General features: G+C 36.0%; 1 protein-coding gene across 1 annotated transcript in view; it reads right to left on the reverse strand.

Annotated features, from left to right (window-relative positions):
• Nucleotides 1-13,885, reverse strand: part of Luzp2 (leucine zipper protein 2) — a 372,256-nt gene that overhangs the window by 32,715 nt on the left and 325,656 nt on the right. The gene's annotated exons all lie outside the window — the stretch shown is intronic.

Genomic DNA, 13,885 nt, shown 5'->3' on the forward strand with positions numbered 1-13,885 from the left:
AAAACATTGACACAACAGTCAAACAAATTGCAAAACGCAAAAAGATCCTAACTCAAAACATCCAAAAATCCAGGATATAATGAGAAGGTCAAACCTAAGTATAGTAGATATAGAGGAGAACAAAGATCCACAACTTAAAGGGTCAATACATATCTTCAATAAAATTATAGAAGAAAACTTTCCTAACCTAAAGAAAGAGATGCTGTAAACATACAAGAAGCCTACAGAACTCCAAATAGATTGGACCAGAAAAGAAATTCCTCCCATCACATAATAGTCAAAACACCAAATGCACAAAACAAAGAAAGAATATTAAAAGCAGTAAGAGAAAAATGTCAAGTAACACATAAAGGCAGACCTATCAGGATTATACCTGACTTCTTACCAGAGACTATGCAAGATAAAAGATCCTGGACAGATGTCATACAGGCCCTAAAAGAACACAAATGCCAGCCCAGGATACTGTATCCAGCAAAACACTCCATTACCATAGATGGAGAAACCAAGATATTCCATGACAAAACCAAATTTACACAATATCTTTCCACAAATCAAGCCCTACACAGGATAATGAAAGGAAAACTCCAACACAAGTAGGGAAACTACACCCTAGAAAAAGCAAGAAAGTAATCTTGTTTCAACAAGCCCAAAAGAAAGTAGCCACACAAACACAACTAGACCTCTAACAATAAAAATAATAGGAAACAACAACCATTGGTCACTAATATCTCTCAACATCAATGTACTCAATTCTCCAGTAAAAAGACATAGACTAACAGACTATCCAGGATACATAAGCAGGATCCATCATTTTGCCGCATACAAGAAAGACACCTCAGTGACAAAGACAGACACTTCCTCAGATTAAAAGGCCTGGAAATCTTGTTCCAAGCGAAAGGTCAAAAGGTACCAAGAAACAAGCTGGAGTAGTCATTCTAGTAACGGATAAAATTCAATAAAAAGCCAATAAAATTGACTTTCAACCAAGAGTCATCAAAAAAGATAAGGGAAGACACTTTATACTTGTCAAAGGATAAATCCATCAAGAAGAACTCTCAATTCTGAATATCTATGACATGCCAGACCTTCTGAGAAGGGGTAACAAAAATAGTCACATTAGGAAATATGGAGAAAATGTGTGGAGGAGAGACTGAAGGAAGGGCCATCCGGAGAATGCCCCACCCACAAAATTCATCCCACCCACAGCCACCCACCCCAGATAGTTGCTGATGCCAAGGCGTGCTTTCTAGCAGGAGCCTGATATAGCTGTCTCCTGAGAGGTTCTGCCAGAACTTGACACATACAGAGGTGGATGCTCACAGTCAGCCATTATACTGAGAATGGGGTCCCCAATGGAAGAGTTAGAGAAAGGACTGAAGTAGCTGAAGGTATTTGCAACCCAATAAGAAGAACAACAAAATCAACCAACCAAACCTGCCAGAGCTCCTAGGGACTAAACAACAATCCCAAGATAAAATAGAGATGGACCTATGGCTCCATTTGCATATGTAGCAGAGGATGCCTTGTTGGGTATCAGTGGGAGGAGAGGCCTATGGTTCTGTCATGGCTCCATGCCCCAGTATAGGGGAATGTCAGGCAGGGAGGTGGTAGGGAGTGCGTGGGTGGGTGAGGGAGCACCCTCATAGTAGCACGTGTGTGTGTGTGTGTGTGTGTGTGTGTGTGTGTGTGTGTGTGTGTGTGCATGTGATAATGGGTTCTTGAGGGGAAACCAGGAAAGGGGATAACATTTAAAATTTAAATAAAAACATCCAATAAAAGAAAAAAAAAGAAGAAAAAGAGATCTTACTTGATTTCTAATAAAAAACGTTTCACATATTTGGAATGCCAAGTCATCCTTTGCAGTAAAATGCATGATTTAAGAATATTTATAGTTACAATAGAATGAGCCAAGCAATTTCAAAAGTTGGAAAAACAATCCAAATGTATTCTTTTGTTTTCCAAAGTTGAAGATTTTGATAATGAAGTATTCCATTTATTTGTATACATCAATAGGAGGAACTCAACTTATTAAAAGTAATATAAAGTAACACATACTATAATAAAGAATTAGAAGTATGAATGGAAAATGGGCATATTAACTTCATCAGTTCAAGAAATTGAAGTTCTACTGATGAATACGTGAAATACCCATGAAAGAGAGACAGAGTAGAAATAAAAGAATTTCCTGAATTGGTATTCTATATCTATATCCTATATTCTATCTATATTCCTTATCAGAAAACCAGGAAGGCTATTCCAGCTTCACTTTGACTTAGTAGAACTAGAGGCATTAAAGATAAAAAAGTGCTTTGCATGCTAGTAAAGGATGTATTCATTAAACATATGTATTCATTCACACAGAGTATAAATATACACACATATATGTACACATACTCATATTCATATACCTATCATGAAGTGTAATATATGTGTCTAATATCAGCTAGGAGATGTCAAAATGAAAGAAGCTACTAGTATAAGACACAATAAAGATTGATTCTCTTTTCCATGATTTACTTTCCAAGAAAAAGTCACAGATCCTAATCAATGCAAACCTTAGGAAACAGAAAGGGCATAGGTAGTGATCATTTAAATCGTAATTGTCTAACTCTGTTTGTTTTTCCTCTGATGTTCATTCTTTGCAATGGGAAGGTCAATGTGAACATCCACTGAAACTGATTTTTCTTCCATCCTATTCTATCTAAGTACCCTGGCTAGATGAGGCAATGTATCAGGGCCTAGAGAAACGTTATAGTGTTTCAGATTGAGAAACCATAAACCAGAAAGACAGATTCTACTTCTTAGCAAGAATATGAACTTCCCGAGATTCAGAGTCATTATCAGTTAATAGTATACAGGATTTATTTCATTGTGAAAATTACTTAGCTGTATTTCTTCTGATACAGTAGAAAAATCAGATTTAAATCATGTCATATTTTCCAAATATTTTTGGTAAAATATTTCTGAAAAATAGCTGAAAATATGAGAGTATGTGTATTTGAAGAAAATCTTGAGTGATATACAATTTAGGTACCATGAAGTCAATGACACATACATAATAATTTCAATAAAAAGAAAATCAAACCCAGAGGCTAGTATACTGGCTATACTATTTTATAAGAATTGTTATACTTCAAACAGTTTTAGAGTGCGTAACAGAAAGAATATATTCATGTTATTTAATCTGGGAAATGTTTATGCAAAATACACGATGTCATGTGGCAGTAGCTGCCACTTCCCTTTTAATGCATGCACTCATATAGCAAATATTTGATTGATCTCTGTATGGCACTTCCTGATCTGGGTCTCTTGAAATCATTAGTAAGCACAAACAACCTAGATTCCTCTTTTTATTGGATTTAACATTATCCTTTAGCTTATTCAATTAACTCATTTCAGGAAAAATAGTTAACAATTCACACCACTGTGTCACATTTGATAAGGGTATCTGAGGAAAAACATGGTGAATAGAATCTAGTTCTTTCTTTGTACACACACAGAAACCTCCCAACACACACACACACACACACACACAGAGTGGGGGGGAGGGGAGAGAGAGAGGAGAGAGAGAGAGAGAGAGAGAGAGAGAGAGAGAGAGAGAGAGAGAGAGACAGAGAGAGAGAGAGACAGAGAGAGAGAGAGAAAAAGACACAGAGAGAGAGACAGAGAGAGAGAAAAAGAGAGAGACAGAGAGAGAGAGATAGAGACAGAGAGAGAGACAGAGACAGAGAGAGAGACAGACAGAGAGAGAGACAGAGATTGGGTGGGGGGTGAATTGATGACAAAGTTTAGCTTTATTACATTTTTTACTATATTCCACACCAGTTCACCAGCCTTAGTAGTGACTTTTAAGTCACCTATCACCAACTGTGCATTTAATGAAAGTCTATTTTCTGTGTGTTTGGGATGAAATGTAAACTTGTCAAATATTTATTTATGAGGTAGTCACAGCCTGGCTGATAAATTCAGGGCAGTGTTCCAAGATTGTATTTACTACAGAATATCAACTAAGCACAATAGAAATCTTTGAATGCAATAGAAACTTAAAAACAAATGTCAAAGAAGAGTTGACATTGAAGTGAACCTGTGGAAGAAAAGCTGAAGCTCATCAGTAATTGGAGCAAGGTTGAAAATATTACAGACAAAATAAAATGTCTGGAAGACTTTGAGAAAATGCTGGCTTACTTCCATGTAGCTGCTTTCCTTTCTCCACTTGGATGAATGAGCTATTACGTTAGTTGATAATAGCACTAAATGTGCATTAATATTACTTTGTGTCCTTTGTCTCATATGTTTCTATAACTGATACATTAATAATTCTATTATATTCTGTCTTCATGACTAATCCAATCTATAAATGGTTTTACAGATTTCATCTGAGCATCTATCTTTCAATTAATCTTTGCAACTGATCCAAATAATATACATTTACATAGCTTATCACCAACATTAAATCATATATATTCTCCCTCATTGAGAAATTTAAGATTTTAAAATTTGGAATGATTTGACTTAAATCAATCTAGCACGTATTAAAAAACAGAATCGAACAGCTGCATTTAAAATTCACAGTTTAACGGTAGAATGCACAATGTAAATTTTGATTTCTACATAGGCTAAGAAACTTTTGAATTATGTAGAAATTGAAGCAGTTGATCAACTCTAAGCACATGCTCTCAATTTGTCTGAAGACACAGGGGGACAGAAAAAGTCAAGCGCAGTCAGGTATGTTTACAGGACAAAGGACCTTATTTCACTGTCACTTCAGAAGTTGAGCTACTGATGCTCACAATGGTACAAAGGCCAATCTATTGAGGTCAATCAATAGTCTTCCAGTGATAATATTCTAAATTACATATCTGTCAAAAAATCAATGCAAGTAATTTTGAAAATATCCAGTCCCACTCATTTTTTAAATAAATAGACTAAATGGATTCATTGTTCCCTCTCATTCAATAATTTTTGGTTATGTAAGTTGAAATTGTCCTCTGTCTCTACCTAATGTTATTGGAAAGCATCTTGGCTTAAAATATAGCTTCATACTCTTCATCAGTTTCTATCCTGATAGACTTTTTCTATCTTTCTCAGAGATCTGATACTTTTGTGAGTACTTTGAATATTGTCAGTAGCTTAAGAAACACTGTGTTTACAGACAATGTTACAAATCAAGTTTATTATATTTGAATATGATTTTTAGTTATGTTTTGCTGTGAAATAATCTAGCTAATCTGGTAATTTTGTTATGTGACTGTTGAGATTCGAGGCAGTGACTAAAATACATCCTAGAAGCACTGTTATATGTAGTCTTTTTTTTACAGAAAATCAGTAGTCATTCAATTAGTAATCAATCATAAAAGCTTTATTTTTTTCATATGCTCTCTAGATTGACAAAATTAAATTCTGAGTCCAGACTGTGGACATGAAGGATAACAATCTACAGATGTACACATAGTCACTGGAATGTTGCACTCTCAATTGTTCGTTAGTATCATTTCATTATCAAAGATAATATTATCAATAATAGGATAAAAATTTGTGTCTGCTCATTCAGTACAGTAAGAGCCTTACTTCCATAGGAATGTTAAGCACATTTTTTTAAGAAAATAATTTTGAAGAGATAAACAACAATAAACAAAGAAAATAGAAACATGGTTTTAGCTCCATATTCTATGAATTTCATTTGATTTGTTTCTAGTAATGATATTCATGAAAATTTTAATTTGAAGAAAAAATAATAATTACCAGACTATTACTTTTACTGAAATGGTGGTATTCTAAGTTGTGAGGAGCATCTATAAATACATTCTGTTATGTAATGAATAAAATATCAACTTAATTCATAAGCAATATTAAAACTTAATTTGCAATGGTTTTTGTAATATTTCACTTTTAGAGGCATCTTAATACCATCATCATATTCATACATCATTCAAGAAAAATTCCTAATCTGAAAATAATGAGCATTTAATACTCTTACTCATTTTAAATGAATTTTTATTTAGTGTGTGTTTGTGTGTGTGTGGGTTTGGTGCTTACTTGGGGAAGTGAGGTGGGGACATGGAGGTCAAATGAGCAAACATGTATTATTAAGTCACTTGTGGTATCAAAAGATAATTTGTGCCAGAAGTTTAAAATTTAAGATGTCTTACAGATTTCATATTTTAGCGAACTTAATTATTCATTTAAATGAGTCAGATGTGCCTCCAAATGAAATGTGATTATTAATGCACCCTTTCAAATTACTGCAATGCCTCACTGCAATACAACACTAGCGTTCTTGTGTATCATGTGTGAATTAGCAAATCTCTTTAAAGAACTTAGTCCAGAGTGGGCAGAGCTGGATCTTCTGGTTGGGTACAAGCTAATTTTGCTGGCGTGTTCATCATTAGAATATTGGGGTTAGCCTCAATTCCTGTGTGAAAAGAACTACTTAAAGGGAAATCCATTACAATTATAGTAACAATAAAATAAAATGGTTGTGGCTATATCCACAAAGAACTATATGTAACAAAAATCTATCATTATTAGTGAAGAAGTATAGGAAAAACATTTATAAAATATGAATGCTCAGAAGAAAGTATAGTGTTAATGAGGCAGAAAAGAGGCATTCACTTTCAAAAGGTGACAGTCTGGGACACATTTGTGACCTATCTGGTTTCATTCCCAAATATCTCTCATCATTTTTTTAAAATTTTCTTTTCTTTTATTGGATATTTTCTTTATTTACATTTCAAATGCTATGCCTTTTCCTGGTTTCCCCCATCCCATCCCCCTCCAGGAGAGTGCAAATTATGTTGAACAATGAGATGAAGTCAGAAAGGACGGTGCAGTGAAAGCGGTTTTAATGAGTTTTACTTTTCTTTCATCTCACCATTTGCATGTTTTTAGAATATTCCTTTTGAGACACACTGTGTTTTCAGTATTTTCCTAGGGAAGTGGCATACAGACTATAGTAAACTTGGACATTAGGTAACATATTTACATTAGGAAACATTTTTATAAGCAATTTGCTTAACTGCATAGTAGATTCATAAAGAAAATACTTATTTATGCCTCTAAAATAATGGAAACAGGAAATCATCAATTTACATCTGAACAATTGCAAATAAACCATAATTGCCTCTTCTTACTGATTGTGTGCTCATAACCTGTTAAGAGTAGGGCCAATAAAAAGGGTCATATATTTGCATTATGCTACCTTGCTATCTCTAGCTAAGATTTTTCCACTACATGTATAAATGTCACAAATTTGAAATTATATGCTTATATTTTATTCTCTAAAACAGGACGTTCTGCAGTGGTCCAGAAGACAAATGTTTGCCCTTAGAATATGGCTGCTGTAAGTAATTTCTAAAGTTAAGTAGCTATGAAATCATTCTGCATTTATAAAGAGAAGACAAAACAAGGGCATACATCTCATAGGAAAGCCTGAGGCCAGTCCTGCAGGGAGCTCAATATTGTTACCCATGATTCTTCAATACCATGAGTAGAAATACAATCCATACCATGATAAGAAGAAAAGCTCTACTCCTAGTAGTCTGCAGAATTTACATCCAATGACAGTGCAAAGGAAGCACATAAACATGAACATTCCCTAATCATATCTTTGCAAGAATCTATTTACTTTTGAGCAAATATGAAAAATTTTCAGCAAATTTCCTCTTTTCTTTCTCGTCATTTCTACCAGCGATTATTCTCATGGCTTTAACTCTTCTAGGCAAGTTCTCTAGCACTTGGTAGATACAGAGTCTGTTTAACATTTTTTTCTTTTCTTTCTGAGTCAGATTCTCCTTAAGTTGACTAGGTAGACTTTAGACTTTAACTTGTTATATAGTCCGAGCAGGTATACAAATTAAAATCCTCCTGCATCAGTTTCCTAAGGAACTGAGATAGCAGGCCTCATTCTGGGCCTCCAAATTATTTTCTTTTTGTCAAATTCTGTTTATTGTTCTCTGAGGGACATTTTTTCAGAGGTTGTCATGTAACAGTATGTGGTAGAGCAAGTCTGAGGCTGGGTGGCTGCGCCATTGATAAAAGTGTAAGCCCAAGACGGTGAGTCCAATCCCTGGTACCCATGGTGGAAGCAGAGAACAGAGTCTTGAGTGTTGCCTTTTGACCTTTACATTCACTTCATAGCACACACACTCACATGCACGTACGTGCGCGTACACACACACACACACACACACACATACACACACACACACGACAAAAATGTATCTGAAATTATAATGTTTGGTTAAGAAAATTTTCTGGGGGCTGGAGAGATGGCTCAGTGATTAAGAGCACTGCCTGCTTTTCCAGAGGTCCTGAGTTCAAATCCCAGCAACTACGTGGTGGGTCGCAACCATCCATAATGGGATCCGATGTTCTCTTCTGGTGTGTCTGAAGACAGCGACTGTGCACTTATAGATAATAAATAATAACTCTTTAAAAAAGAAGAAAAGAAAATTTTCTGGGCAAAATAAAGTAGTCTCATGTAATCATTGAGAAATTAATTCATAAACCCACCTCTCACGGATCGTTAGCATTTCATAGCTCTGTTGCAGGCACAGAAGTTCAGTTCTAGACTCTATATTTTGAAACACTAGAATACTACATATGTGATTCACTGTGCTAAATTAGTGCACACACATACTGGTTTATTACGTGCATTGCTTTGTGCTGAGAGCCCAATTCATAAAGAATGATCACAGTCTGGGGTCTAATTGCTCAAGAAGGCTATGCATTGAGAATCTGGAGCAAAACAGTATTTAATTGGTCTGCTCAGCTCCAGGCAGGATCATTGGAGCATGACACTTGGCAGTTAATTTCTAACACCTAGTTGCAGATTCTAAAAGGCTTCCTAGTCAGTACAGAGAATGATGATGGGCATAGAATCATGAGGCCCAGCCCTGGCTGGCCATCTGAAGGCAGACATTTTTATTTAGAATTCTGACTATGGGTAGGGTGCCTATGCCCCAGTGAGTGGTCCACATTTATGTGCATACTGGCAGTATTAATTAGCCTGGAGTTTTATTTAATTGAAAGCATGAAGTTAAGAGGGCATGTACTTTTGTGGCATTCAAAGAGAGTTGGAAGGGGTAGAGGGTGTATATACATTTCATACATGAGTAATAATTTTTTAAGAATTAACAAATTAAAAAGAAGAAAGTGTTAGAAATATTAAGAGAAATAGGAAGTAAAGGAAACATTGTTGTCTTAGCACATGATGACAAGCTTTTCTCTGAGTCTTATGTGACTTCTGAGAATTACTGAAGCCAATGGTCTCACCAATACTGTTCTGTTTCAATTTACTTTAATTTTAGAAGGATTAAATAACTTAGATGCTTTGGTTGCTAACAAAATCTTTCTGAAACTTTTCAAGATTTACAAGTGGTCAAGATCCATATCTTTCCTTACCTATTTTTTTTTTAACAAAAATGAATGCTTATGAAGATTGTACCATTTCCTGAGAGCAAATCTTTGCACCTGTATCACAAATAAGGCGCCACATGGAGCCCACTTCACAGTTACTATTTCAAATACATATCTACAATTTATGGAACATACATATTTATTTATATTAATCATCTTTTGTGGTACTGTAATCTAAAGACATGTCTTTCAACATTCTATGCATATTCTCTACCACTGAGCTGTACCAATACACATGTTTCTACTGTAACATGTGATATGTACTAACATATATCTATTGACAGAAAAGGGACAGATCCAGTGGCAGTCATCAAACAAGGCATTATGATCTCATATGCTCAAAATATATTCTAAATTTTCTCATGTCTCATATATCATTGTGACTATAATTCATAAAATATGCATATTTGTCTTCAGTTTTGTAGTAATAGTAAGTGTGGATACATGTTTGTAGTATAGAAAGACAGAAGGTGTGAGATATAACTAAGTAGTTAGCTAGTAAACACATCTGGTAGAAAGAAAATGCCTAAAACTTACTCCTCTGAGAAGGTCAAATGAGAAACCTCCTCTACCAGCAGTGCAGTAGGAAAAGGTTCATGCTTCTGTTACATTGAATCCTTTCTTAATTCTAGAGTCAATATCTTAATTGTTTTCAGTCCTGACTGTATGTCAGGCCATTTGAAATACCCAGAACATGCCCCTGTCCTGTGCTATATCTGAATCTAGAGTGTTGATAATCAACCTGGCATTTTTAAACACACAATAATTTGAAAATACAACCCAGTTTGAGAAGCTTGGTCTGTGATAATTGCAGGTGCACTGTACTGATAGTTCTTAAGGATTTCTTTGCCAAAGATTTTTGGCAGCTAGGAAAGTAATAAAAACCCATGTTCTCTAAGGCTCTAGGCACCAAGCAGTATGCTATTTTTACTCAGATGCCAGGAAACTCCTGATTAGATCCCTGGAGCTTGCTGCCATAAATGACTTTGGTATTTAAAAAAATAACTTTCAAAAATTAGCATGCCATTCTCTTGCTTTTATGCAGCTCTCACGACTGTAACCTTTACCCGTGTAACTATAGCAGAAACCAAAATGTGAGCTGTATTGCAGAAAGACCAAGATTGACAAAATTATATCCTCTGGGATGGAGGAAAAACATGGCTTCCTGAAAGGCAATTTCAGCATTTTTCTTGGTCTAGTGTATCTGTATTGTTGTTTCTAGCATTGCTATGGTAACCCCTGATGATAAATGCATTTTCTTATTTTTGATTCACTTTCATGCTAAAAGTAATGTCACACTTCTATGAGTCGCACATTGTGACCTCATACAGGGATAGTTGACAAATCACCGATACCTTACTAAGAACATTATTGTTTAAATAAATTGTTAAACAAATTGGATTTTTATTTGTGTATGTTTCTCTTAGAGCATATGTCACAAGTATGAGGATATCATCAGAGGTATAAGATCCCTTGGAGTTAAAATTGCTGTGAGCCATCTAAATGGCTTTTGGAAACTCAATTCACATCCCCTGCAAAAGCAGTGTGTGATCTTAATGGATGAAACCTCTCCCATCTCTAAATACTTTCAATATGTTCTGGATTCCTGGTTTTATATTTTTTTTATTTCATGCTTTTATTGTCCATTTTCCTATGGATCCATACTACTAAATGATGAATTTTCTCACTGTATTTCCATAACCGATTTACAAGGATGGTGGTGGTTTTACCTACTTTTTGATAAGAAGATACAGGAAGGGTTTTTTTTTTATTATTAAAGTGAAGCGATTTGCAAACATTACTAATTAGAAAGTAGCAAAACTGAGCTTTAACAGACCTGACTGATAAATCATAGATACTTACTCCTCCATTATGGAATCCTACACACCAAATGAACAGACGGCTGAATGGATAAGAGGGCTTTCATTATAAGCATGATGACTTGAGTTTGAATTCTGAGGACCCTGAAAAAGCTAGGCATAACTGTACATATGTAGTACTCTAGCAGCACTGGGAAACAGAAACAGGTGGATTCTGGGATCTATTTCAAGTTCATAAGCTGGGAAGCAACAAAGAATGTACCTCATCCTCCTCTAGCTTCAACAGATGAAAAGCCTGTATATTCACATGCATGCATCACATATGCATACACGATATACATGCAAATACACACATATGTACACATGCACACACACATTATGCAGATGCACATTTAAACGCACATACACACACAATCCACCAGTGTATTACTGCTGGATTAATGTAATTTCATGTAAAGTGGTAGAACTTTAGGTAATATGTTTCCTGCTCCTTTCCTTGTATTTTTATATTTTAAATGATATACATCCATATTTAATATTTTATATAAAAAGCTGCGGGACTGTGAGAGGTAGCCTGGTTCCCACAGAGCTAGGGCTTGAAACCCCAGAGACCCTGAAGGGAAGGTAGGCATTTTGCCTGATTCTAGGGCACCAGGCCCCGGTCACCAGCCACAGTCCCCCATAGATTTGTGGTCATTATTCATGTAAAGGCAAATCCCAAAGATCCTCCACCTATAGAGGGTGTGACCTATGGTCACATAGACTCAAGACAGATCTCCATTTTAATGAGGTATCTAAAGGCCTGGAGGTCTTAGCCAATAAGCTTTCCTTCCCAGACACATTTCCTTGTAAAAGCTATTTAATCTTAGGCCTACCCTGAGAAGTGGGGTATGGTTTTACTCACCAACTCTCCGCCATGACAATAAATGCCTTGAAACCATGGACTACCTTTTTTCATTGGGATCCACTTTGTGGAGCCTTGGAAAAGACCTTCGCCTATAGAGCCACCTTTTAATCTCTGTGTGCCCAGCCAGGCTACCACCAAGCCAAGTCCAAGTCTGTACTCAACTGCTGACAAGCCAAAACCTCTCCCAGCCAGAGCTCCCTTCTTTTCCCCCTTGGCCCCAGGCTTAGCCTGTGGGCCTCAATGCCATTCTTAGTTTTTCTGTGGTATCCAGTGGCAGCTGGATATCAGAGAGCCTGAGAACTAGATGGCCCCTGGCCTTGTTGTAGGGCCCGGGACCCTGAATCAGCTCAGACTGTCCTGCACCTCAGACTGTGCTTCCCTATCCCCAGAGCAGTGTCCTGCAGCTTCCCTACAGCCTGACACCCACCTAGCTATGGCCTGGGGTAAGCACGGTCAACTCGCACGTCCTGCCTGCAGCGGCAATGCCCTGTGGAGGAGCAGATGCAGGACTCCCCAACCTTACGAAAAGCTATGATTAATTAAAAATTATATGAATAATATACAAAATTATCTTTTCTTTTTCTTTGTTAATTTTATAACTATCTTACTTTTACAGCATATCGCTATGTGTTTAGCTCTGTCATATAAGTAGTAGAAGAGAATAAAATCAATATACTTATCGGTGTTTGCATTTCATATATGTTGGCAATAATGAAATGTTAATGTTTCAAATATACTACCCATACAGACATGCACACACTGTATACACATATATACACATTCATAAAGCATAATGTTGTATTCTAACTCTGCAGTTTAGGAAAATTCTGATTTACAGTGTCTATCAATTTTAACAGTGTAAATGCTATGCACTTCAGTCTATCCCAGAGAACTATAGCATATATATATTTTCATTGCATAGATCAAATAGACAATATTACAGAAACATATGTATTTATACTGTTTAGTAACCTTTGTTAGAATATTGACTTTAATAAAACTTACTTCATTGTGAGTGTATAATTAGTAATTAATGAGGGCCATGATTGCTAGTGATGAGTATAAAATTCACAGATTCCACATTTATACTCCCACTTATTTATAAACCAGTCCCAGCAGACCACTGGAACATTTTACATTCTAAAGTCCACAGTGACACATATTCTGATTTTTCATTGTTAAGACCAGCATAGGAAAAGCATGCTTCTTAGTTCAAACATAAACAATGATGACCTCAGCAAAAGAGAGGGGTAAGGAATATAATTTCACCATCAAGAGTCTATCTCTGACTTTGATCCTAAAGTCAGGCATACATCATTTTTCACATGTCTGTCCCATGAAGCCCTTGCCTTTTCCTTCTCATTGGGTAATTTCAAATGTGTCCCACATTAAAATTTTATTTATGTTGAGGTTTTCAAATCCTACTTGTAAGCTCCCATTTGTTCCAGATCAAAACATGACATCACTGAACACAATTGCACTCAGGGTTTCTGACAATTACCCAGGAATGCATGCCAATTGGTTTTCTTCTCAAAACCTCCCTTGCTGTTCTTGTTATCTATGTATGCACTCAGAGTGCCACCTTGGTTTCCTCTCTGTACTTCTTCCACTGGAATGAAAAGATCATACAGGCTGTACACCTCAGTAACACATTTCACCATGAGTTTACAATAGTTCTCCCCTTCAGCATACCGAGATCCAGTTACCTTTTTTTCTCCACCATAGTCAAGCTGACATCATG

The sequence above is a fragment of the Rattus rattus genome, chromosome 2 (genome assembly GCF_011064425.1).
Source record: "Rattus rattus isolate New Zealand chromosome 2, Rrattus_CSIRO_v1, whole genome shotgun sequence".
Taxonomy (NCBI): Eukaryota; Metazoa; Chordata; class Mammalia; order Rodentia; family Muridae; genus Rattus; species Rattus rattus.